The sequence below is a fragment of the Condylostylus longicornis genome, unplaced genomic scaffold (assembly GCF_029603195.1).
Source record: "Condylostylus longicornis isolate FDR11 unplaced genomic scaffold, ASM2960319v2 ptg000016l, whole genome shotgun sequence".
NCBI lineage: Eukaryota > Metazoa > Arthropoda > Insecta > Diptera > Dolichopodidae > Condylostylus > Condylostylus longicornis.
The window spans coordinates 2,848,357-2,872,511 of record NW_026577985.1 but is presented as its reverse complement, the minus strand read 5'-3'; the positions used below and the strand labels follow the sequence as shown (position 1 = coordinate 2,872,511).

General features: G+C 27.0%; 1 protein-coding gene across 1 annotated transcript in view; it reads right to left on the bottom strand.

The window, feature by feature from the left end:
* The window catches only part of LOC129605951 (fat-like cadherin-related tumor suppressor homolog), a 211,050-nt gene that overhangs the window by 142,037 nt on the left and 44,858 nt on the right, over positions 1-24,155 (bottom strand). Inside the window, exon 2 of the mRNA XM_055515986.1 lies at positions 2,325-2,347. The gene's annotated coding sequence lies outside the window, so the exon portion shown is untranslated. The remainder of the gene's footprint in view (positions 1-2,324; positions 2,348-24,155) is intronic.

Sequence of the window (24,155 nt, the reverse complement as noted above, 5' to 3'; positions counted from 1 at the left end):
ACCTATTGTATACACAATACGGTCGGTAAAAATCAAGAAATGTATGAGGTGGGCTAACACGATTATGTGAACTTTCTTTACAAAGATTCTTGCAACTTTTCAACTAGCTTCTAGAGTGTGATTGGAAAATCTTAAAATGTAGAGAAAAATGTTTCAATATTGTTATTAACGATAAAAAGGACTATTTTCGGCTAGTTTTCCCAACAAGTTCAATCAAACTTTTAAATTCAATTTTCTCGAAACTGACTAAATGGCGCGTGGCATTAAATAATTCTCAGCCAACGATAAGTATTTATGTAAAAAAATACATAAACATTATAGAAATATTATCTATTTTAAAAAATCAATACTGATGTAAAACTGTCTGTATTTTTTGTGAACTATTAAGAATGTCAGGAAAGGAAAATCAAAGTAGAAATCCTAAATATGCTCTTTTCAGCTTTAATTTTATTGTATACGAGTATCAATAACTAAATTTTTAAAACGGCATAGAAAAATGTTTTTTAACTATATTTGCGAATGGCTCTAGGGTTGAAAAAAAGAAAGGTTTTTTATGTGTATGCTTAATGGTAGTTGGAGCCGTCCAAAACAAAAATTCTATGGTATATTTTTTTTATATTTTGCTTTAAATATGCAATATACTTACATATTTATTGAATGAACCGACATCGATTCAATTTAAATGTACCTAAAATAAATTTTTATGAATCTTTCCACCTTACATTTTTACATTTTTGAGTTATTCGTTAATGCGCTGAAAGCTTTTAAGTTTTATAAGTGGGAAAACGCCCTTTTCTTTTAGCTTAAAAAAATATATACCAATGTAAGTGCGGAAAATTTGTTGTTAAAGATTAAGTAGCAATTGCTTCTAAATTTTAATACCGTTTTCCGAATAGACGAGTAAAATCGGAAATCATTTATGTTTATTTACAATTTAAACCAGGGTAAAAGATTTAAACATGGGTACAATTTAAACATGGGTAAACAATTAGCTCTTAGTTCAGTTATGCATTAATTGTTAGCAACTCATCAAGCAATGTTCAGATATTTTTTTAACAAACTCTATTAAAATAATTGTATTAAAACTAAAAATGATATATAACATTGTAATTGCTCTGGATATTTTCTTTTTTATTCTTTTTAAATAGCAAAAATCGGATTCAAATTTCAGCATTGTGAAACTAGAACTTTTGTTCTGTCATTAAAACTAGAATGACAGAACAAAAGTTTTTTAAAAATCTTTAAAATGAAATTATAGTACACTGTACCATTTAAGTTTCACAAAGGAATTAGGAACGAAAATTTTTAAAACCAACTCTGGCTACAGGATAATCCACACATAAAAATTCTAACATATTAATATAACAAATTAAAATAAAACTATTTTTGTATATAGCATTCGAAAAAGTTATAGTGAAATGTGAACATAAAGAAAATTTCTTCAAATATACATAAATAAAACTCTCTTTCGACGTACAATGCTGCGTTCCAATAAAAAATATTTTACGTATATACATACGTACATACATATTTTCATTTTAGTACAAAGAAAAAACTACATAATCACATTTATATTATATTTTATGAACATGTTTGTTTTTATTATAATAAAATTTCCTACAAAATCATTCCCTTTTACAAAATTATTAATACGAAGAAAAGAAAATTAGAAAAAAATTTCTCACAAAATATTTTTCTTCTATTTTTTTAAATGTATTTATGGTGCCTGTCTGAACTTTTATACACATAGGTGAACAAGGACTTCTATACACAAAAAAAAAAAAAAAAAATTAAATAAAAAAAATTTTTCAAATTATTAGAATTTTAAATATTGGGAACGTTGAGAGAATTTCATATTTACAAAGAATGTTCAAATTATGCCGATAATTTTTCGAATTCTCTAGACTTAATAAAAAAATGTAATAAACGCATAAAAATTTCATAATACACACGTACGAGTACATACATACATGCATGGTTTACATAATATGTGTATGTACATATATAATATGATTAGCTTTAATAATTAATGAAATTCAATTTTGTAAAGGTTTTTAAAGTTCGATGATTTACTTTATAAATGAATAATTAAATATTCTGGTAGACGCAGACTTTATATAGTCACGAATATCATAAAATAATTTCTTGGAAAACTTTTAACATTAAAATTTATTATTAATGTATAAATCTGAGGTTAGTTTTTATATTAATAAACAAATCCGTATTAAAAAGGTTTGGCATTGAACTCACCAACATAAACGCATACACATAAAACATGTACATACTTGCATATATATGTATATTTATACACTTAGGATACTTACATAACCAAAACTTTGAAAAATATCTGAAAAATAAAATAAATAAAAAAAAAATAAATTAATAATATGGAATTGATAAAATCTTTAAGCAAACAAGAGTTGATTTGGTATTTTCAATAAATTTTATTGAAAAAATGTTTTTTTTTATTGTAAAATCTCTTAAAAATAGGCTACATACATTTTATATTAATACCATTATTTTTATTTTGCTTATATTTCATAATAAATTAAAAACATTTTGATAAGGGGTACAAAAGTAAAGCAATTTTAGGGCAACAAACACAAACTACATTTGTTTTAAGCGTTCTAAGATAAATTAAATTTAAAATTTTAAATTGAATTTTGGAAACAAATTTGAGGTTATTTGATCTAAATTTCTTTCTAATTCGAAAATGGCTCCCATTCTGCTTTTTCAATTTGAAGTTACTATTAACAATTGTTTCAATTATTGCAGAAAACCCAAATTTTAGTTTACGCGTTTTAAAGGACTCAGTAGAATATACATATAACTCATTTTTGTCTTTTATCGAGTTAGGCGGTTTGTGTCTACGACCATGATTGCTTTTTAACTAGAAGTGAATACAAGAACTCCTTTAATATTAAAGAATGCTAACTTACTTAGAATAGAATGCTTATAGGTACATTGTACTATTCTTTGAAAATTATTTGAATTTTGATAATTCGTGTGTATTTTGAATTTTAAACATGAATCTTAATATGCAAATGGGTTTACATACATATTAATATTGCGTTCATATAATGTGTGTACATAAATATACAATTTTGAAAATATGAATACTATGTGAATTACAAAATTTGACTTTCTTCAATATCGCAAAATTTTATTAGGATTAAAAATTGAAGTTTAAAATATAATTTTAAATTTTCTTTATTTGATCTGATCTAAAAAGATGCAGATCTTGATAGTTTACCCGAATTAATAACTATATCATTATAAAAATTAAGACAAATAAATAAATTTGGAATTTTAATCATATTTGTAAAAAAGAAAATACTCATCATTAAATATACACACATACGTACATGCATATATAATGTACTTATTCGAAATAAAACCTACAACAAAATCTTAATTTAATTGGAAATCATCTTGTCATTATATGTGAACTTTCTGTTCAATTGTTTTTGATATTTTCATTACTAATATCAACAAAATGACATTTTTTCCAACTAGTTTTTACAACAAGATCTTATATATACAAAAAACAATATTGTTTAAATGTAGAAAAACGTATTTATGGTTTCATTTCGACTTCACTTGAGTCAAAAATGAAATAGAGATGAATATTGTATAGAAAAACTATTTTGTTTATTCAAAAAAATAAGAATCAAAGCGCAAAAAAAACGATAGATAAAAAGATGAAGGAAACGTTACAAACATAAATTGTCTAATACGTAACAGTTGTTGTACTCAGAATTCACAAAAACTTTTTTCCTAATTTTTCTTTTTTGCATTTTTTTGAGCTCCCATGGAAAAAGGAAACAAAAGTTTATATTTTGTTTGTTCTTGTTCTTTTTTCTTCATAAATCTAACAAAACGACCGTTTGTTTGTCTACTTAAATTGTGTTAAATTTAAATAATATCAAATGTTTCGTACCCTTGAATTTACACAATTATGTAACCTTAAAGAAAGTTATTAAAATATCAGAGAATATAAGAAAAACGTTTAAGTTCAGTGGAAGATTCGTTTCTAGTACTTCATCCATAAAGAAATCTGATGTGATCAGCACATAACAGACCACAATGTGTATTGTCCAGTTAAGTGAAAGTGTTACAGAATATTATAAAAATGTCTGTTAAATACTTCTTTCCAATTTTTAAGACATTAGTAAGCTTATAGTTAACATATCTAGAAAAATGTAAATTTGGCTCTTAGTAGAGTTTCGCTTTGTGCTGTCCAAATTCCCTGAAATGCTCACCAGTTAATTTCAGTAACAACCAGAACTCAAATATCAAATTTCAAGAAATTTCATCAATACCGTAGATATGGTGAAAAATGTAAAATCGGCCTGTAGATCAGTTTTCGAGCCCTGATCTTTCCAAAAAATTCATACGCTCATTGTTTTAATACGAAGAATTTAAATTTTAATGAAATCGGTTGATTATTTCTCTTTATATACACAAAAATGTATATTTGGCCCGTAGTAAACGTCCAGTTGCTGATGACTGATTTCTTCCAAAAGTTAGGAATTTTTTCGGACGGTCGAGCAAAGCTTATATATGAAATTTCAAGAAAATCGGTTGAATATTTTCTTCAAAATGTTCAAAAATGTAAAACAGACCCGCTAAAAAGTACAGATCCCAGTAAAAATATTCAACTCTCTACTTTTTGTAAATTTACCATGAAATTTATAAATTTAAGTATATTTAATTTAATATATTTGTAAAATAAACAAAAATTATTGTTATATACACGGAATAAAGGGACTGGTTGGGCCTCACTTTTAACTTTAATTTTACTTCACCTATGATAAACATTTCTGATGATTTTTCCTCTTTCTTTCTTTCTGTTTTTTTTTATTTTGTAATCCTAAAATCATCTTATCTTAATCCCTTTTTGTTTGATATTAATTTTTCCACATGGTTTTGCTACTTTGAAGTTTCACATTGTAACTTTTTATTTTTTTCCTGTTTTAACTTTCATCATATGTGTAATTCTTTACAATAGAATGTACTCGTATACATATTTTTTTTGAAATGTACTTTATTCAGGGTTTTTTCCATTTTAGATTTTTTCACTCGCTAAGCTTTAGTATTAGTTCAAGGATGTATAGTTCTTTAGTTTTTTATACATATTATATGACGTTATATTAAACTTGTTTTATGAGCTTAGCTGAAATTAAAGTATTGTGTGTTACAAGTTTAATGCTTGTAAACTTCGTAATTTACAATATAAACAATTCTCAAATTTTTACCTCATATAGCCGTCTTTAAAAACAGGCACTTAATTTATAAAATTCAACACTATTCAATTACATTAAGTTCAGTAAAAAACAAATTATCTATTATAATTATCTATAATATTGGAAAAAATTATGCCTTTTACCGGTTTATATATGCTCAGAACTTGTTTAAATTTTTTACTCTAAGTATTTTATTATTTTACATTACATACATTTTATACAGTTAAACATAAAAACGTGAAGAAATGTAAATGAATTTGCGATGAACACACGGATATTTTTGTATAATATATATAGCATATCATAAGGAGAAGGAAATTGTGAAAAACAAATTTTACAACAACACATTGCACGTACTAAAATGTCCTTGTTATGATGTGATTTCATTTTAATATTTAATTTTGTACACGTAACGTGAAAAACTGACATTAGATTAAAAATAATAAAAAAGCAAATAAATTATTAATCTTAATGAAGTAGTTTCCGACTGTTCAGATGAATTAATAATGCATTTTATGATTTCAATAAATAGAACTAATGTATAATTTAATTAAGGCAGAATTTCAATAAGATTTTTACATATTTTGAATTGACATAGCACTTATTTTAAAATGTGTGGCTGCCATTTTGTTATCAAGGGCCAAATGTTTAATATGCTATAGTCTACTTAACTTTTTAATTTACACTATAAAACAAGTTATTTATGATCAAATTTTTCTACATTATACATATATCCATATCTATAAATAGTATTAACTTCGTATGGCATAACAAGTCGGATTCTATTTTCTCTTTTGTTTGCATTTTGTTCCATTTGTATATACACATTATTTCTTATAATAATAGAATAAAAATAAAATTTATTTAAGACCATAAACGAATTGAATGTTAATAATCTATGTATTAACAAATAAAGAATGTATACAATCCATTACGCTTAGGATATATTACGTTTTCTCTTTTTTTCTGAATAACATTTTGTGAGAAAAGTTTTGTAAAACTTTTTTGGATACTTCTTCGTAATTTCATAAACAAAAGCAACAATTAAAAAAATCTGATGTCTGAAAATTTCCTGTTAAATACTTCTTTTCAATTTTTAGGGCATTAGTAAGCTTATAGTTAACATACCTAGAAAAATCTAAATTTGGCTCTTAGTAGAGTTTCACTTTGTGCAACCCCAATTTCCTGAAATGCACGCCAGTTAGTTTCGGTAACAACCAGAACTCAAATACCAAATTTCAAGAAATTCCATCAATTAGTTCCGTAGACACAGTAAAAAATGTAAAGTCAGCTCTCAGATCAGTTTCCGAGTCCTGATCTTTCCAAAAAATTTTGATTTCTTCAAAAATTGAGATTTCAATTAAATCTTTTGCATATTTTCGTCATAATGATCAAAAATGTAAAACAGGCCCGCTAAAAAGTGCAGTTCCTGATGCCAATGAAAAACGGTTCAACCGAACTTGAGATACATTCTTGTACAAACAGACCTACAGACCGACAGGCCGACAGGTTGCTAAAAATAGTTTATTTACATTTCCCTACCAAGGAGAAATGCGTTCCCAGCGAAAACTCGATATGCAAAATTTGTTGCCATCACATAATCTACGTATTGTATTCACAATGCGGTAATTGTGACTTTGAGTAACATAATATCAATGTTGCAAATGTGATGGATTTTTCCCATATCATGAAATTTGAAGAAACGAATATTGGAAAAGGGAATAGGGAAAGGGAATTTAACTTTTATAAATCACAACAATTTCACTGTTCAACGCTTTAGCCTTATGATTTACCATTTTATACTCATTGGCGAATTTTGCTGTGTTTTGGACGTTTCGTGATTGTAGCAATTTTTGAGTGAATTTTTAGATTGTTTTGTGGGGAAATCTGGAATAAACATTATACGAGTATTATATGGGAAATTCAGAAATGAAAATATCGCAACACTGCATTGCATTATTATTAGAATGAGAATTGAAAATATCATTTTTTCGTTTCCCTTTTTGTCATTTTTTTTTTATAACTTATAAACAAATATGAAATGTCCAATAATAAGACCATAAATGCGGTAGAAATATCTATCAAGGTGTCGACACAGATCACGACTGTGGGTGAGGGCTTGGCTGAATGTTCAAACCATTCAATGAAGTAGCCAGTAGAAAAAAAAATCACTTAGCGAAATTAATGAACCATTTTGGCAAGAGTTCAAAGGTTGCAAGCTCCTCCTATGAAAGTTAGAAGGAAAACCATAGAAGGTTATAAAGAAAGAAAGTCTGAAGAAGGTAACAAAAGTAAAACCTCTAAAATTTCTGCTTTCTAAAAGAAGAGATCTGGAAATTAAGGCAGAAAATTTAAAATTATTGGAACAGCAGACTGTAGTTTTAAATGGCACCGAAAAAGACAAAAGGAGTATGATGTGTATGAAGCAGACGAAGAAGAGTTGGCTAGGGAAAGCAATTAAATTCTTCAAACCAAAAGGAACTCAAAAAAGAGAAAAGCCACGAGTTTACCATAGATGGAACCGGCACTAAAAATTGATAGCACTAAAGCAGAAAAATATCCACCAAGGAAAAATGCTCAACTCAAGAAACATAAAATTCCGCCGGTAATATTAAGTAATATAGCTAATTACACGCAGGTATTAAGGATCCTCAAAGAGGAAAGTGTTAACGCGAAAGTCAATTACTTACTCGAACCTCTGAAACAATTCTATAAAAACTTCACGCATTATTGAAGCCACGGAATTTGTGAAAATACCTTTGATAAATATTGCATTATTCGTTTTTGAGTTATAGTGCGATCGGACGGACGAACATGTCTAAATTAACGCAGAATTTTACGCTGAGCAAGAATATATATATAAATGTCCATACCGCAGATGACTCCTTCATGTCGTTACAAACTACATGCCAAAGGTAATTTGCCCCTTACGACGGTGCAGGGTATAATATTGAAATGAATGTAGATAAAAATGAATAGACATACTATCTATAAAATGTGTTTATTATATACAAATTTAAATAATTTCTATTCTACCTGCAATATAAGTGAATAAAACGATTTTCCATTGTAATACTTCCATACATCTTCACTTGGTTGATGAATAGCTACATGGGTTCCATCAACGCACCCGATAACGTTTGGAAAACTGTTGGGACCCCTTAATATATCGAATCTATTTTTGCTTTTTCTCAATTCGACTTCATTTAGCCATTTAATATATTTATTTTTTAAGTCACTTATCATTTTTCATGTTTTTAGTACAATTTTAAGCACTAATCCAATTGATAAATTAAATCTGTCTGATACATCTCTATATGTTGTATGGTTGCTTAGCGTCCATATAGTGATATACAAAGTTACTTCCAAGCTATCAGGTGGTCTACCAGTACTTTTATTTTTCCCAGTGGATTTAAGTTCCTCTTGTATGACACATACGTATAAAATAACGTATGTATGACACATACGTATAAAATAAAGAAAGTATAAAAATACTTTATACTTTTTAAAATATACGTATAAAATAAAGGTTTTCAAAAACATCGTTGGGCATCATTTTTATCACTTCTATGTAACTTGAATTTTTAGGAATTCGTCTCTTAATTGTTGTACTTAATAATGTAGATAATAACAAAATTTTTCTTTGTTTTAGTTTTTTTCTTTAATTTTTATTTTTCTTGAAATAGAATTTTCCAATATTTGGCTAAAATAATACTTAATAAATTTTTACCGACCGTATTGTGTAAACAATAGGTAGGTTATGTGATGGCAACAAATTTTGCATATCGAGTTTTCGGTGGGAACGTAGTTCTCCATAGTAGGGAAGTGTAAATAAACTATTTTTAGCAACCTGTCGGTCTGGCGGTCTGTCGGTCTGTCGGTATGTCCGTCTGTCGGTCTGTGTGTGCACGCGTGTATCTAAAGATCGACTGAACCGATTTTGATGAAATTTTATATGTAAGTTTATTTCTACCATGGCACGGATCGATCAACTTTTGAGGTATATCAGGCCTCGGGAACTGCACTTTTTAGCGGGCCTGTTTTACATTTTTGACCATTTTAAAGAAAGTATTCAACCGATTTACTTGAAATTTTATATATAAGCTCAGCTCGACCGTCCGCAAAAATTCGTATGTTTTGGAAGAAATCAGGCATCGGCAACTAGACGTTTACTATGGGCCAAATATACATTTTTGTGTATATAAAGAGAAATAATCAACCGATTTCATTGAAATTTAATATATGAACTCCTCGTATTAAAACAATGAACATATAAATTTTTTGGAAAGATCAGGGCTCGAAAACGGATTTGCGGGCCGATTTTACATTTTTCACCATTTTGAAGAAAGTATTCAACCGATTTACTTGAAATTTCATATATAAGCTTTGCTCGAACATACGCAAAAATTCCTAACTTTTGGAAGAAATCAGGCATCAGCGACTGGGCGTTTACTACGGGCCAAATATACATTTTTGTGTATATAAAGAGAAATAATCAACCGATTTCATTGAAATTTAATGTATGAATTCCCCGTATTAAAATTTTTTTTAAATGTAAATTTTTTGGAAAGATCAGGCTTCGGCAACTAGACGTTTACTACGGGCCAAACATATACTTTTGTGTATATAAAGAGAAATAATCAACCGATTTCATTGAAATTTAATATATGAATTCCTCATATTAAAGCAATGAACATATAACTTTTTTGGAGAGATCAGGACTCGAGAATTTCTTGAAATTTGATATTTGAGTTCTGGTTGTTACCGAAACTAACTGGCGAGCATTTCAGGGAATTCGGGTAGCACAAAGCGAAACTCTACTAAGAGCCAAATTTACATTTTTGTAAGTATGTATACTAAAAGCTTACTAATGTCCTAAAAATTGGAAAATGTCCTAAAAAAAGTATTTAACAGACATTTTTATACTATTCTGTAACACTTTCATTTAACTAGACAATACACAATGCGGTCGGTTATGTGCTGACCACATCAGATTTTTTTTACTAACCACATTTTTTGTTCACGAACGCAAAACTGCAAATTCAAAATAATTTTTATGCAACTTTCAAAAATATATTGCGTATGTATCAGATTATTGTTTCGCAGTATTGTGTTTTTGAAAATGCCTTATTATTAACAACGTTGATGCTGATAATAGAAAGTGGAATCAGCCTTGTTAGCAGAATAACAAATATTGTAGAAGAGGCGTTAGAAGAAGGGTAATATGTTCGAGAATATTTCTGGACGTGGTTCGATAAAGTTTGACACGTTAGTTTATTATTTAAACTTAAGAAACTGATACCTTTGCATTTCGTTGAGTTACTTAAGTCGTATTTATCTGACATTCTTTTCTGAATCAAACATGACTAGGAGACCTTTATTGCTTAGAGAATTAGGGATGGTGTGCCTCAAGGTTTTATGATATATGTGTATTCTGGGTCCTATGTTATACGTGCTACAAGCGATTTGCCAGATTTAGAAGGTGTAACTTTGGCTACATATGCTGACGATGCAGCAATATTGGCTGTGAGATGTTGAAGAATCGACACCAAAAATTACAGGAAGCAAGTAACAATATAATTAAGTGGACAAATGCATGGAAAATAAGGCTCAATGAAAGTAAATATATACATGAAAACTATTAACTAGTAGGTTGTAGTTCTGGATTGTCAACATACAATAAGCCGTTGATATATTATCAAATGATAAAAGCTATATGGACATTAATAAGGTTGCAAGTGCACATCAAACAAATACAAACTTTTCAGAACAAGGTCCTTTGTAATATGGTGCTCACTCTCTGGTATTCGCGCAAGAGACATTCATAGAGATTTGGTTGTCACCCCAAGCAAGTGAAGGAATAAGGAACTGTGTGTAACAGCAGCAAATGTCGAGGTCTCTCGTCTTATAGGGGAGAGGGTTTGGACAAAAGCGAACGAGAACTCTCGAATTGGCCTAAAGTGGTGTGACAGTACTTCCGTGCCTTCGTTCACGGAACATACACACAAAAACACGATAGAGCAAAACTAGTGGTTAGCCAGCTTCATTAGTTTTGGACGTTTATCACCATCCAGGTGCGTTTTAGGTCGGGTTAAAGCCCACACTACTGATAGGTCTGATGACAATTTCGGTCCGCCTATGTTTGTCATTCGATGAATTTTAACACCTGTAGTTAAAAAAAATATATTCTTTCTTTCGTTTTCCCCTTTTGCACGTTACTTCTTCTAGTCGTAAATCTGGCTACAATTTGTATATTGTTTATAAGACTAGAAGCCTCTAATGCGAAACGCACAAGTTCAAAAATGTTCGAATGTATTGAAAAAAAAATTTAAACATAAATGTATTTATAACATCCACATAAATAATTGATTTAATGTAGGAAGGAAAATTCAAAATTAAATTCAAAATACCTTCATGAATTCAATAGTATGAAATAAATTCAAAGTACCTTGTGAGGCAAACTTCAATGATCTTGAAGTTTACATCACAAAATATAAAAATCTTGTAGCTCTGTACGCCTTATCGTTTTGTTTTAGCACCTATATATATAGTTCATGAATAGTATATATAGTGTTAAGCTTCGCCAGGATATATGCATATTGAAATCAAGTTACTATACATATCTTAAAAAAATCGTATGGATGAGTCGCAATTGATAGACCTGCATGACATATACAAATGACAAGTGTCAGATTTACCGTTTTCAAGGAACAGCTGCTCAAAACACAAAATATTGAATTGAAAAACTGTAAATTTTTCGAAAAACACTAATTTATTATCTCACAAAACTCCGCTATTCTATTATTTTTTTTTTTCTTAATGCGCTACATCTTCTTCTACAATGATAGTTAATGTAATTTACAAAAAAAATTCCGCTCAAAAACACAATTTTGTTTTAGATTCAACAGCTTCGAAACTCTAATGGATGTTCGTCGGACAAATTTTTTTCAATCAGATTTTTTACTCTACAAAACATCTAATTTCCGTCCCTCGCACATACGATTTTTGTTCTAAAGAAACTTCAACAAATAAACTCCCAAGTGAAGCACTTGGACAAGATCACCCTGTATTTTAATAAATTGTCAGTTTGTAAACAAGCACACAAAAAATGCATAGGATGTATATTTTCTTTTTTTTCCATATAGCATTTTCTAAGAAAAGTTTTACAAAACGTTTTGGCTACTTACTTTAAGTTCATCTTTAACTGTATCTTTGATCCATTGCAATATAATTTATTTGTTTACTGATCTTATTTAGTTTGCAAAAAATTTCAAATAATATTATAACAGTATGTTTTATTATATTATAACAGTATACACTTTACACGAAACGATTTTGGGAATATGGTGTACATAACATAAAATGTATGAGCATTGAGAAAATACTTTTTTTCGTTTTCTTTTTTTTTCATGCTTTTCGTTTCGTTTGCTCTTTTTCTAAGTTTACGTTATTTATTTTTATCGTAAACCTGACTTCAATTTGTGTAGTATATACAAGACTAGAAGCTCCTTGTGCGGATCGCACTGAATGCAAATATGTTCAAAAATATTGAAACAAAATTTAGACATGAATTGTATATGTATATAACACCACATAAATTATTAATTCAATGTAGGAAGGAAAATTTAAAATTAAATCTCGCAAAATATAAAAATATTATACCGACAACAAACCTACCAATAATCATTGTAGTTGATTTGAAATGATCTTGAATTTTACATCACAAAATATTAAAATCACATAAAAAAATTGCATGTACTTACAAATAGTATACCGATGATAGGTGAAAGACTTGTGCTTACAAGTAAAAGTTGCTCAAACAGAAAATTTTGAATTGAAAAACTCGAAAATTTAAAAAACGTTTAACATCTCAAAAAAGCCCGCTATTTTTTTCTCGATGCGCTACATCAGCTTTTACAACTTTGCTATACATTGCTACACATAACTTTCATGGCACACGCTCAAAATAAAAATTTTTATCTCATAAGACTCTAGTGGAGCTATATTAAGAATTCTTTAAGAATATTACAAAAGAGCGAATAGAACAAAAGAGCGCAATTACAAGAGTTATTAATTCTTGTTATGAGAGTTAAGCTCCCAATACAAGAGTTTTTAAAGAACATAACGCTCATACTAGTTTTGGTATACGAAAACTTTCACAAGCCATTTATAATAGTGTTACTAGAAAGAGAAAGCAATACATTGTATAGAATAAATATATCGGTCTTACTTCGAACTTTTAATAATTAAAATTTATTATAATTTCGCTTTTAATAATTATTTAACAAAAATGAAACAAAATATACATATGTTTACGTATATGATATGTAATCAATAAATATTTGTATTCAAAAACTTAATATCATAAAATTATAAATATGGGAAATTAAAATAATTTTTTTGCGATGATTATAAATTAAAAAGATGCTGGCATTAAAATTTTATTGATAAAAGTTGATATTGTACTTCGAAAAAAAGCAACGCCACCTAAAAATGATTAAAATTTAAAAAATTTTTATACATATTTTTTAACCCTATAATACCTATCTTATTTCTTTTTCATTTACATAAATTTTAAAATTTAAGAATTGTTAAGCAAAAAATAAATATGCATAATGTGCATAAATTGCAACTAAAGCTTTATTATATTCAAATAAAACTATAATTTTGCATTTCATTAATTTTAATTTAATAATTTCTGTACAATAAATATTTTTCGGACTTCTTTCCAAAAAAAAGAAATCTCAGTCTCATTATGGTTAAAATTTACATAAGGAAAAATGACAATACTCCAATTGTCGTGCCTAACAACTAGACTTATAAAGGAATTCTTTAAAGAACAAAATTCTATAAGAGTTGACATCTTATAAAAAATACTTTATGAGAATTAAAATTTTTTATGGCTTGCTGAAAGTAGTTTTGCTATGAGAGTAATAGAATTTTTAACACTACAAGTGCTAAGAACCTTATGAGAGTTCCATAAAAACAAAAAAAAAAAAAAAAAACATTATGAGAGTATTGGAGTGGTATGAGAGCTTTATGAGAGTTTTGGTCAATTTTTTAGGGTATTACTCTTGAAAATTGTTACTTGAGGTATCCTTTTGCAACCAATGTGATAATTTATTAATTAACAAAAAAGTTTCCGAAAACAACTTTGCTCTAGCTTCAACAGCTTTCCCCACCCATACGACTTTTTTCTAAAAAACTGCAAGGAAACACCTCTCGAGACCTTTAACACTTGAAGCGGACCACCTTGTATTTACTTTTGAAATATTCAAAAATTGAAATGATTTTAATGTTAGCAATATATTAGTAGACAAATAATACATAGAAATATCACGCTTATTATGTACATATGATCCTTTTTTTCTGAATGATGTTTTTTGAGGAAAGTTTTGCAAAACTTTTTTGGCTTAATAAGTTTATGAACAAAAGCAACAATAAATAAAATTGGGTCAAACCAATGGTTTGTATTTTAACACTTTTCCCTTCAACAAGTGAAAATTCTGCTTTTAAATACAGTCTATGTATACCTATCACACTATTAAAATTATTTTCATTCATATACAAAACTATTTCTAGGATTGCATATATGCAGTCTTTGAAACAAAGCAAAAATTAATATAAAGTGGGGTTAACATAATGCTCGATTTTAAAGTTTAATTGTGTGAGTTAAGAAAAATAATTATATTTTTTAATATCATGGAATTTACGTTAACTTTTTGCGTTTATAGAAATTTGAAAAAGCTTGCAGTTTCGGAAATATAAGGTGTCAAAAATTCAAATTTTACAAATTTCAAGAGGCGATAACTTGAGAGGGGGGGAGACGAAAAAATTTTCTTCTAACCAAATGAACTATTGGTTAATGTCTAAAAGTCCCTAAAATTTCAAGCTTCTACAGGCTGGGGTCTAGAAGAAAAACGACATCAAAAATTTTGGAAAAAAGGGACTTTAGATAACATATCTACATACATATATATCTACGAGTATATCTATTATCAGACCACCGAGCTGAAATTATTTTACGAAATTTCGATTTGAAAAAAATTGCAAAAACAATTTTTAATGTTTTGTGATTTCGAAGTATTCCGGCTGAAATATTTTTTAATTTTTTTTTTGAAATTTTTGAGTATTCTTTGTGACTCTCTGTTTATTTAGTATAGTATGGTTTTAAAAGCGGTTTAGATTATGATTATTTTTGTTTTGCTTTTTTTTTTAATTTCTTTTTAAATTCACTTTCTTATTCAAAAATTTTTCTCTTTAATTCAGTACCCTTCCATTTGGAAGACAAGAACAGTTGTTTGTGTTAAAAAATGATTTTTATAAAAATTTAAATTCTAAATCTAAAAAAATATCTAGAATCAGTTACTAAAAATATTGATCAATTTGCTTCACACAAATAATTTACGAGACCCTTTCCATTTAATATGGAATTTATTTTTGATTTACTCCCTGAGCTTGGTGACCAGATAAGGGCATTTTAATAAACCATGGAAACCAATGTTTAATAAATTAATAAATTATAAGAATAACCTCAAGATTGAATAATTTAGAAGGCGGTATAATGAGAAACCTACAGAGAAGTACTCCATAAAGGACGACATTATTTAATAGAATTCCTTCTTCCCTAAAAACATAAATACTTGGAGTAACAAGAACCTAAAAAATACATAATTTCAAAAAATATACACATAAAAAATACAATCCATATTAATGTTCATGTATGAAGTGTAATGTATATAACAACAAAATATATATGTATATTTAGTTAAACCTCATCCAACCGAAAAAATTTTCTTCCAATTTTTGCTTCATTAATTCGCAAGTCTCAATACATAATTAAATATTCATGCATACATATAATATGTACTTATAGTTTTGCATTATATACACAGATCATTGCATGTATGTATGATATATACGCATAGTTATATATTTATACTAATTATTTTCGGTTAGATATAAGCAATAAATTATTACAGTCTAATATATAAATTAAATTAGTTTTAATTATTCTTATAACATACACTAACCATAAGTTTTTTGCAAAAAAGGAAAAAAAATTACCTTATCTATATACATTAACAAAATTAGGCAAAGGAGGCTGTAGGAATATCCCATATATTTTTAGGATAATTCATACAAATTAATGAGATTGAAAAAGCATCTGATGAAAATTGCATTTACCGCTTCTAATACAAACATTTTAGCTTTCGTTTTTCACATAAGTACACATACACTAATATTAATATAATTACAGGGGATATACATATATATTATTTACAACATAACGTCGAGCACAATACTTAATTAGAATAAATTTTATTCTTGTCAATTTTAACACACACACGTTAACGCTTATTTTATGCTTTTATTTACATATAAATGCTTTGTATTTTCAAGGAACAAAAAATTCATTGTACAATAATTTGTTTGAATTAAAATTTGGTTATTCCGATGTACGAATATTATGTTTGATGTTATGTATTTCTTCCTACTCCTGGAGGAAATAAGAGAATAACAAGGACTTTTAAAAAATTTTGATTTTCAACAGGCTTTTATTACCAATTTTACTCTAAAAATTATTTCGAAGCTGAACTATGTACTCATTTTGATTTTCATAAATGCTAAATAACACGAAAGGAAAACTTTGCGAACTTACATGTTTAAAGTGGATTTAGTAAAAAGAACTTGCATAGAATGAAAATTTTTCCAAAAATTTTGCGAAAAAGCGGTTTGAATTTCATCTACAAAAAAACTAGACAACTTGGAATGAACCGTTTTTTAATCCAAGTACTTACAATTAAGAATAAAACAGGAATATAAAATAGCTGACCGTTGAACACTGTAATACTTGTAAAAATAAATGATTTTAAATGTCGAAGATAATTGACATACAGTTTCATACAAGCTCTTGCTTTTTGTATGTCTAGTGCTATTTTATTCATATATGGTAAAAAATATATGAAATATGTAAACCCATACAATTTAAAAGATGTTAACCAAAGACGTTAAAAATTTAAGGTAATTCAACAGAAACAAAAAAAAATGTCCAAGTTTTATAATCGGGGACCAAACATTGGCTACACAAAAATTATTACATATTTATATTTGATTACATAGTAATGTACCTTCAACTGTATGTTGAAGGTATATTGCTATGTATACATGGCTTAAATAAGTAATAAACAGAAAAAATTTAAAGTTTTGGAAACTTTACGGATTTAAATCACTTTTTTAAGAATTATTTAACGAATTTTATTAGAAGTCTATACGCCACTTTTGACATTTTCAGGCTATTGTCATATTTATCATATAAATATTTATCAAAATAATTGAAACTAAATTAAAACAAAGTTGGGAAAAACCAATGTACTTTATACTTGTAGCACTTTTTCTTCAACAAGTAAAAGCAGTGTTTTAAATACAGTCTATGTATACCTACCACACTATTAAAATTATTTTAATCCATAAACGAAACTATTTCTAGGATTGCATATATTTATGATGAATGATTTATACAGTCTTTGAAATAAAGCAAAAATTAGTTAAACGAGGGCTTAACACAATACTCGATTTTAAGGATTAATTGCATGAATTAAGAAAAATAATTATATTTTTTAATGGCAAGGAATTTACCGTTTGCTATTTGCGGTTAGTGAAATTTGAAAAAGCATGCGGTTTCGTCAATTTTTGGCGTCAAAAACTCAAATTTAACAAATTTCAAGAAGCGACAACTTGAGAGGGGGTGGAGAAGCGAAAAAAATTTTCTTCTAACGAAACAAAGTATTAATGTCTAAAAGCTGCGAAAATTTCAGGCTCCTACAACCTGAGGTTTAAAAGAAAAACCACATCAAAAATTTAAAAAAAATGGATTTTAGATAACGGTAAATTTGAACGGCCATTTTGTTTTTTTAAAGTTTACATGTAGTATGCCACTGTCTTTCTGCATTTGCAAAATTCAAAAAATGTTTATAGTTTTACTGCAATAAATAGTTAAAAAATGGCATTTTTTTGGGGTATCACTTGTAGAGAGGGGAGATAGGAAAAAATTTTCTTCTACGGAAATAAATTTCTAGTAAAGATCTATGTACATATTAAATTTCAGCTTTCTATCAAGGGTGCAGAAGTATTGTAAACACGTCCACGGACGGACGGGCGAACAGAATAAATCTAATAAGCACTTTTCTTCAAAATTTTTTTTGGAAAAGTGCTAAAAACAGAAACTGACCTTTTAATAATAACAAATTTTTTAATTTTTCTAATAGCTAATTTTGAATTAGTAACAGTGTTACTTTTCGTTATCCAGTAGCAGTTCTTATATAATAATACCAAAATCGCTAAACGGTAAAAGAATTTTACTTGTTGTTTAAAATTTAATTTTAATTTAAATTTAGTGAATAATTATATATATTACTTGTGCTTTTAAATAAAATGAAGATTTATAATTTAAATTAATTAAATTTTGTCTTTTGTTCGTAATATTGTGTATAAAATAAAGGTGCTTTTGAAAAAAATATACTAAAGTTTCTTTAAACAAAAAATTTACTTAATAAATTGGTAAGATTTGGTGTATTTTTTGAAAGTTTTTATTGTATGAATATTTAAATAAGATATAATAATAAATTTGGTAACGTTTTTCTAAAGAACGAGGTAAAAATAAAGCATTACATTTGGAGTAAAAGAATGGATGTAAGTATTAGAAAAAAGGGATTGGACTGTTAAAAAAAGGATTAATCAATATCCTGCTATGTTGATTTTTATAATGTAAATAAACTCTAAAGTCTTTAATAAAAGAATATTAAAAAATTTTGTGTGTAATTTAGATGAATACTTATGTGAGGGAACATTTTTTTTTATCAAATATTACTAGCTTTAAGAAAAATGGATTAAAATTTTTATCCTTTATGTAAATATGTTATGTACATAATTAGAAAAGTAAATTCAAACATTTTTTTTCAAAAACAATTTTTTGTTTTACCTGCAAAATGTATTGTTAAGTGTAATTTATTACTATTTGTTTGTAAAAACAAGAAATTTCATTTTGCTATTATTTCAACGAAATAAAATAATTTTTGTATATATCCTGCACTTCCATGAAGGTTTAAAAAAAAGTCGTCCCATTTCACTGTTCGCTTTCAAGGCAATGAAAAATATGTTATACACATTGCATATAATGACCACTTTCTTGTAGCTTTATCATGCTGAAGGCAAGATTAGTTATGGAATTAAAACATGGAATTAAACTATCAGCTCTTTGGTTTGCAACATTATTATATAGACACATGTTATGTTATTATCAAGTTAATAATTAAGTGGAAAAATTTTTTGGAAAACATGTCATGGAAAAAATTGGAAAATATTTTTATTTTTTTAAATTTAATCTTTTTTTTTAGTTTTCTATGGCGCCCTGTTTTCCGACGCTCACTGCAAATGTTTTCTGTGCATGTATGGCGTAATCTACAAAAAAACCGGATTTTTAAAGTTAGAGTAAAATAGTAATAAACCAGCTAAAGTACAAAACAATTGAGAATAACAATATTTTGTTTTAAGTTAATACAGCTGTAATACTGATTTTGCTAGCTCTTTAAGATTTCATTTTTTTCGATTGCATTTCCTGCAAAACAATATGAATTTGGCATTTACCATTCTGCCTCTGAGCCCTTCATATAAGAGCATTATAATATGCATATGTATGTGCACGCGAAAACAATGACCAAATAAATTAAGTTAATATGAATTAAAAATTATTTTATCAGCTTTAAAATGATTTTAGAATAATTTAATTAATACTTAATTAGAATTTATGTTATTGTTTGCATTATTCGTTTTAAAGTAAGCCACAAAGTTTCTAATACATTTTATTTAATATTTAACATTGAAATGATCGCAAATACCCACTTAAGAGCAAAATAGAACGAAAAATTCCTTAATAAACAGAAATAAAAAATCCAATATTGACATATTCTTCGATTCACTGAACTTTTTTAACTCAATTTATTGAGTATAAGTTATTTTAAATATGTATAATAAAAGCGCCACAAGTAAATACTTATACGCATACATACATGTATATGTACGTATGTACATGCATATGTTTATATATGTTTTCTCCAATTAATTGTACATAACACAATGTGTAGTGTTCTCGATATCATCGAATTTATACTATTGAAAAAATTTTTTTCATTTTGCCTCATAAATTATTTAAAAAAAAAATATTTTTCTTCAATTTTGGTAGGTTTTTATTGAACTTGAAAAGAATATTCTTCTTGATAAATTTTTACTCAAAGTAAAAATACCGCAAAATAAAAGCACCGCAGTTCAAAAAACAAACCTTATCAAATTTCATGTTTGTCTAAATTAATAAAACCAATATTAAACTAAAATCAGCGAATTAGAAATACTAAAGGAAGGAGCATCTTTGTTTCTATCTCGCTTACACTCACTCGTATCTTGAAACAAAAAATAGTGAAGCCAAAAACTTCGGCTTCTTCCTTTGCTCCGAGCATTGTCAAACTGAAATCAACATTAAATGCCAAATGTTGTTATTTTCTTTCTTAGAAAATTACCCGCCACTATATAAAAAGTAAACAAAGAAGATTTTTTTATTTAAAAAAAATCTGAAAAATTTTAAAATATTTTTTAATAAGTGTTAAAAAAAATACTATTTGATAAAAACTTATATAACAAGTAAAAAAAAGAAAAAAATCTGTTGAAAAGAAAAAGATGTGTAGTTTTAAATTGTTATTCCCGTTTGCAAAAACAAATAGTTTTTTTTTACACCATATGCATGTGAATATTTATTATTCATTTCAATAATTAAAAGAAATATTTATTCAACAGTGTTTTGATTAATTCATAATTTTCAATTTTATTAAGTTTTTAATTTTACAAAGAAAACATCTCTTTTTGTTTTGTTTTAAGTTAAAATTACTTCAAATGACATAATTTTACCAGGACCGGATTTTTTTTCTAAGCAAAATTAGTTTGCATTTGATTAAATATAGCATAAGTATATAAAATATTTTGATTTGATCTGTTTTTTATATAATTACAGTTCTCCTAGAAGTAATGAAATAAAAAGAAAATGGATTGGAATTATTAATAAAGAAGTTTGCATTTCAAATATTTTACCAAAAGTTTATGAATTATAATCTTATAATTCATAAAATAAATTTATTCAAAGAGAAAAAAAATAATTAATTTTGTTTAATTTTTATTTTTTTTTTTTGACAGATATTTGAAATGGAAAAATATGTCGAAATATTTTTTAGTTAAAAATTTTAACTTATCCTTCTTACAAATTACACATATTTTATAACAGAGGCCTGATAAGAAAATAAAATAAATAAGCTCCTGTTACGACTTTCACAATGCTCGGAGCAAAGAAAGAGACAACTAGAAAAAATTTGGCTTCATTATATTTTTTAGATACTCCTTCCTTTAATATTTCTAATTAGTTGACTAAAGTTAAACTTAAAGTTAAGCTTTTACACACTAATAAATAATTTATTTCATTAGGAATACATTTTTTTCCCACCTCCACCTCATCTCAAGTTATCGCCTCTCGAAAGTTGTAAAATTTTAATTTTTGGCACCTTATATTTTCGAAATTGTAAGCTTTTCCAAATTTCTATAAATAAAGAAACCTAACAGCTACATTACAAACCATTGGTTTGACCCAAAGTTATTTCTTTTTAAATTGTGAATTATTTAGTCCGCATTTTGCAGTAAAATTTTTCTAATATAAAATACCTATTAAAAATTCTATAAGTTGGCATCATTTGTATACAGAAAAATTCCTTAAACTAGATAATTAAAATGTTAAAATTTATATTGTAATGTTATTTAAAAAAAAAACATCTATAAATCGCCTGTATCAATGTCGCCAACAAAAACCCAATATGTACTTAAAAAATGCCTTAGCAAAGGTTCGCACACGTTAAGACCTAAAATAATTTAGAGAAAAAAGTCTTTTTTAATATAATTTCCCCCACTTTTGTTCAGTAAAAAAATAATTTTACTTATGTTAATAAAATTCATAATTTTCTATATAAGGAAATTCTAATAATTATGATTGCAGATCCTTATATGAACATCTGAAAAAAATCAATGTTATGTGGCACAAACAATGAAGTATGCACTTTGTACATACCTAAAATTTGATGTACGTATATGTTTTTTGATACTTCAATCCTTTCATTTTGTTAGCCTTTGTATGAATTGTGAAAACTTATGAAATTTCAAAATAATTCCAAAAGGGTATTTGTTTTTCAATAACTACAAACAAAAACAACAAATGGCATGTTGTTTGTTCTATCGAAGATTTTAATATCAAGTCCTATTTTAATATCAGCCCAAAGCAAATTCATTGAACTCTGTAGACTAAAAATATAAAAAAAATGGCCATTTTTCCTTATTTTAATCCTTATTTTAATTTTATATGCATATCAGTATAAAATTTTGTTATTATGTCCTAAATACAAAATATTTATTTAACCAACTGGTACTCAATAACAAAAAAAGAAACGAGAATAGATATAGTTGACCATGTCAACTCTACTTTGCTCGTATTGTGTGCATATGTGTATATATTTCTATTTTTTGGAGTCACAGATTGTAGTATTTAAGTTCTTTAGTCATTCATATATTAAATTTAAGTACAGTGGCATTTTCTATTGAAATGTGATTAAGTTATATTAAATTTGTTATAGAGATTACAGTTAAGATTTCTACAACTTTAAGTTGAGTTTCTGGAGAATGGTGGTCTGTTACCAAACCAGTTTCTTAACTACAAGTTAAATAGGGTTCGGATATAAATATATTATTTTACACTAGCCCTGGGACGGACACGAAAATATTGATTCAGAATTAGACACACGCCATTATTTTATCTAATAATTGATAAGTGTATGTTTTTTCTTCAAACTTTTTTCAGTGTTGAAACGAATTGGTAAACATATAACAGTCAATAAACATAGTTCAAATACGAGTATAAAAAGAGTTATATCGTACAAAGTGTTTTAAGTGTAGCGATAGTATTATTCTTTATTAAAAAAAATTGTTATACAAGTTTTTCAAAATATTATATATTATCCTTATATATTATTGCTTAATCCAATTTAATTTTCTTAAATTTTTTATTGCTTTGTTTTCTTACAAATATTCAAAATTTGAAAATCTCAATTGAATGAAATACGGGCATGATAAAATATACAATATTTGTATTGATTTTCACACTCCCATACATACATATGTAAGTATAATTTTAAGCTCTGGTTAATAACGAAATTAACCAGGTAAATTTTCAGGGGAATCAGATCACAGAACGTAAGCTTCTATCAGGAAACCAAATTTACATTTTTCTAGTTACATAAACAAAAGTCTATTTCAAATTTTTTTGAAATTGAAGCATTTGAAATAAATACCTAAAGAACATTTTCATAATCTTTTGTACAAATGCAGTCGGTTATGTACTGCTCACATCAGATGTTTTATTTGAAACTAAGAAGCGAACATAGAAAGTAATTTCAAAACGTTTTAATAAAACTTTGTTAAACCCGCTTGAAACAAACACTAAAGTGTAAGCGATTTAATTAACTATTTTCAAAATTCTTTTTCCTCTTTCTAATAAAATTTAGCTTTCGTTTAAATAATCTTCAACAAAAAAGTAATTTCACATTTATTCACTACTTTATATAAAATATATTTCACGATATTTTTACATACATAAAGTATATACGCATGCAATGAGCCTATATTTGCCATAAGTTTATCATTTTAACTATGACATAATTTATCGAGGATCCATTTGCCCCAAAATAAATTATTTTAACCTCACATCACATCTTTATTTTACATTTTTTCTTTTGAATTCGCTTAGAAATCATTTTAAAATGTCTGTAA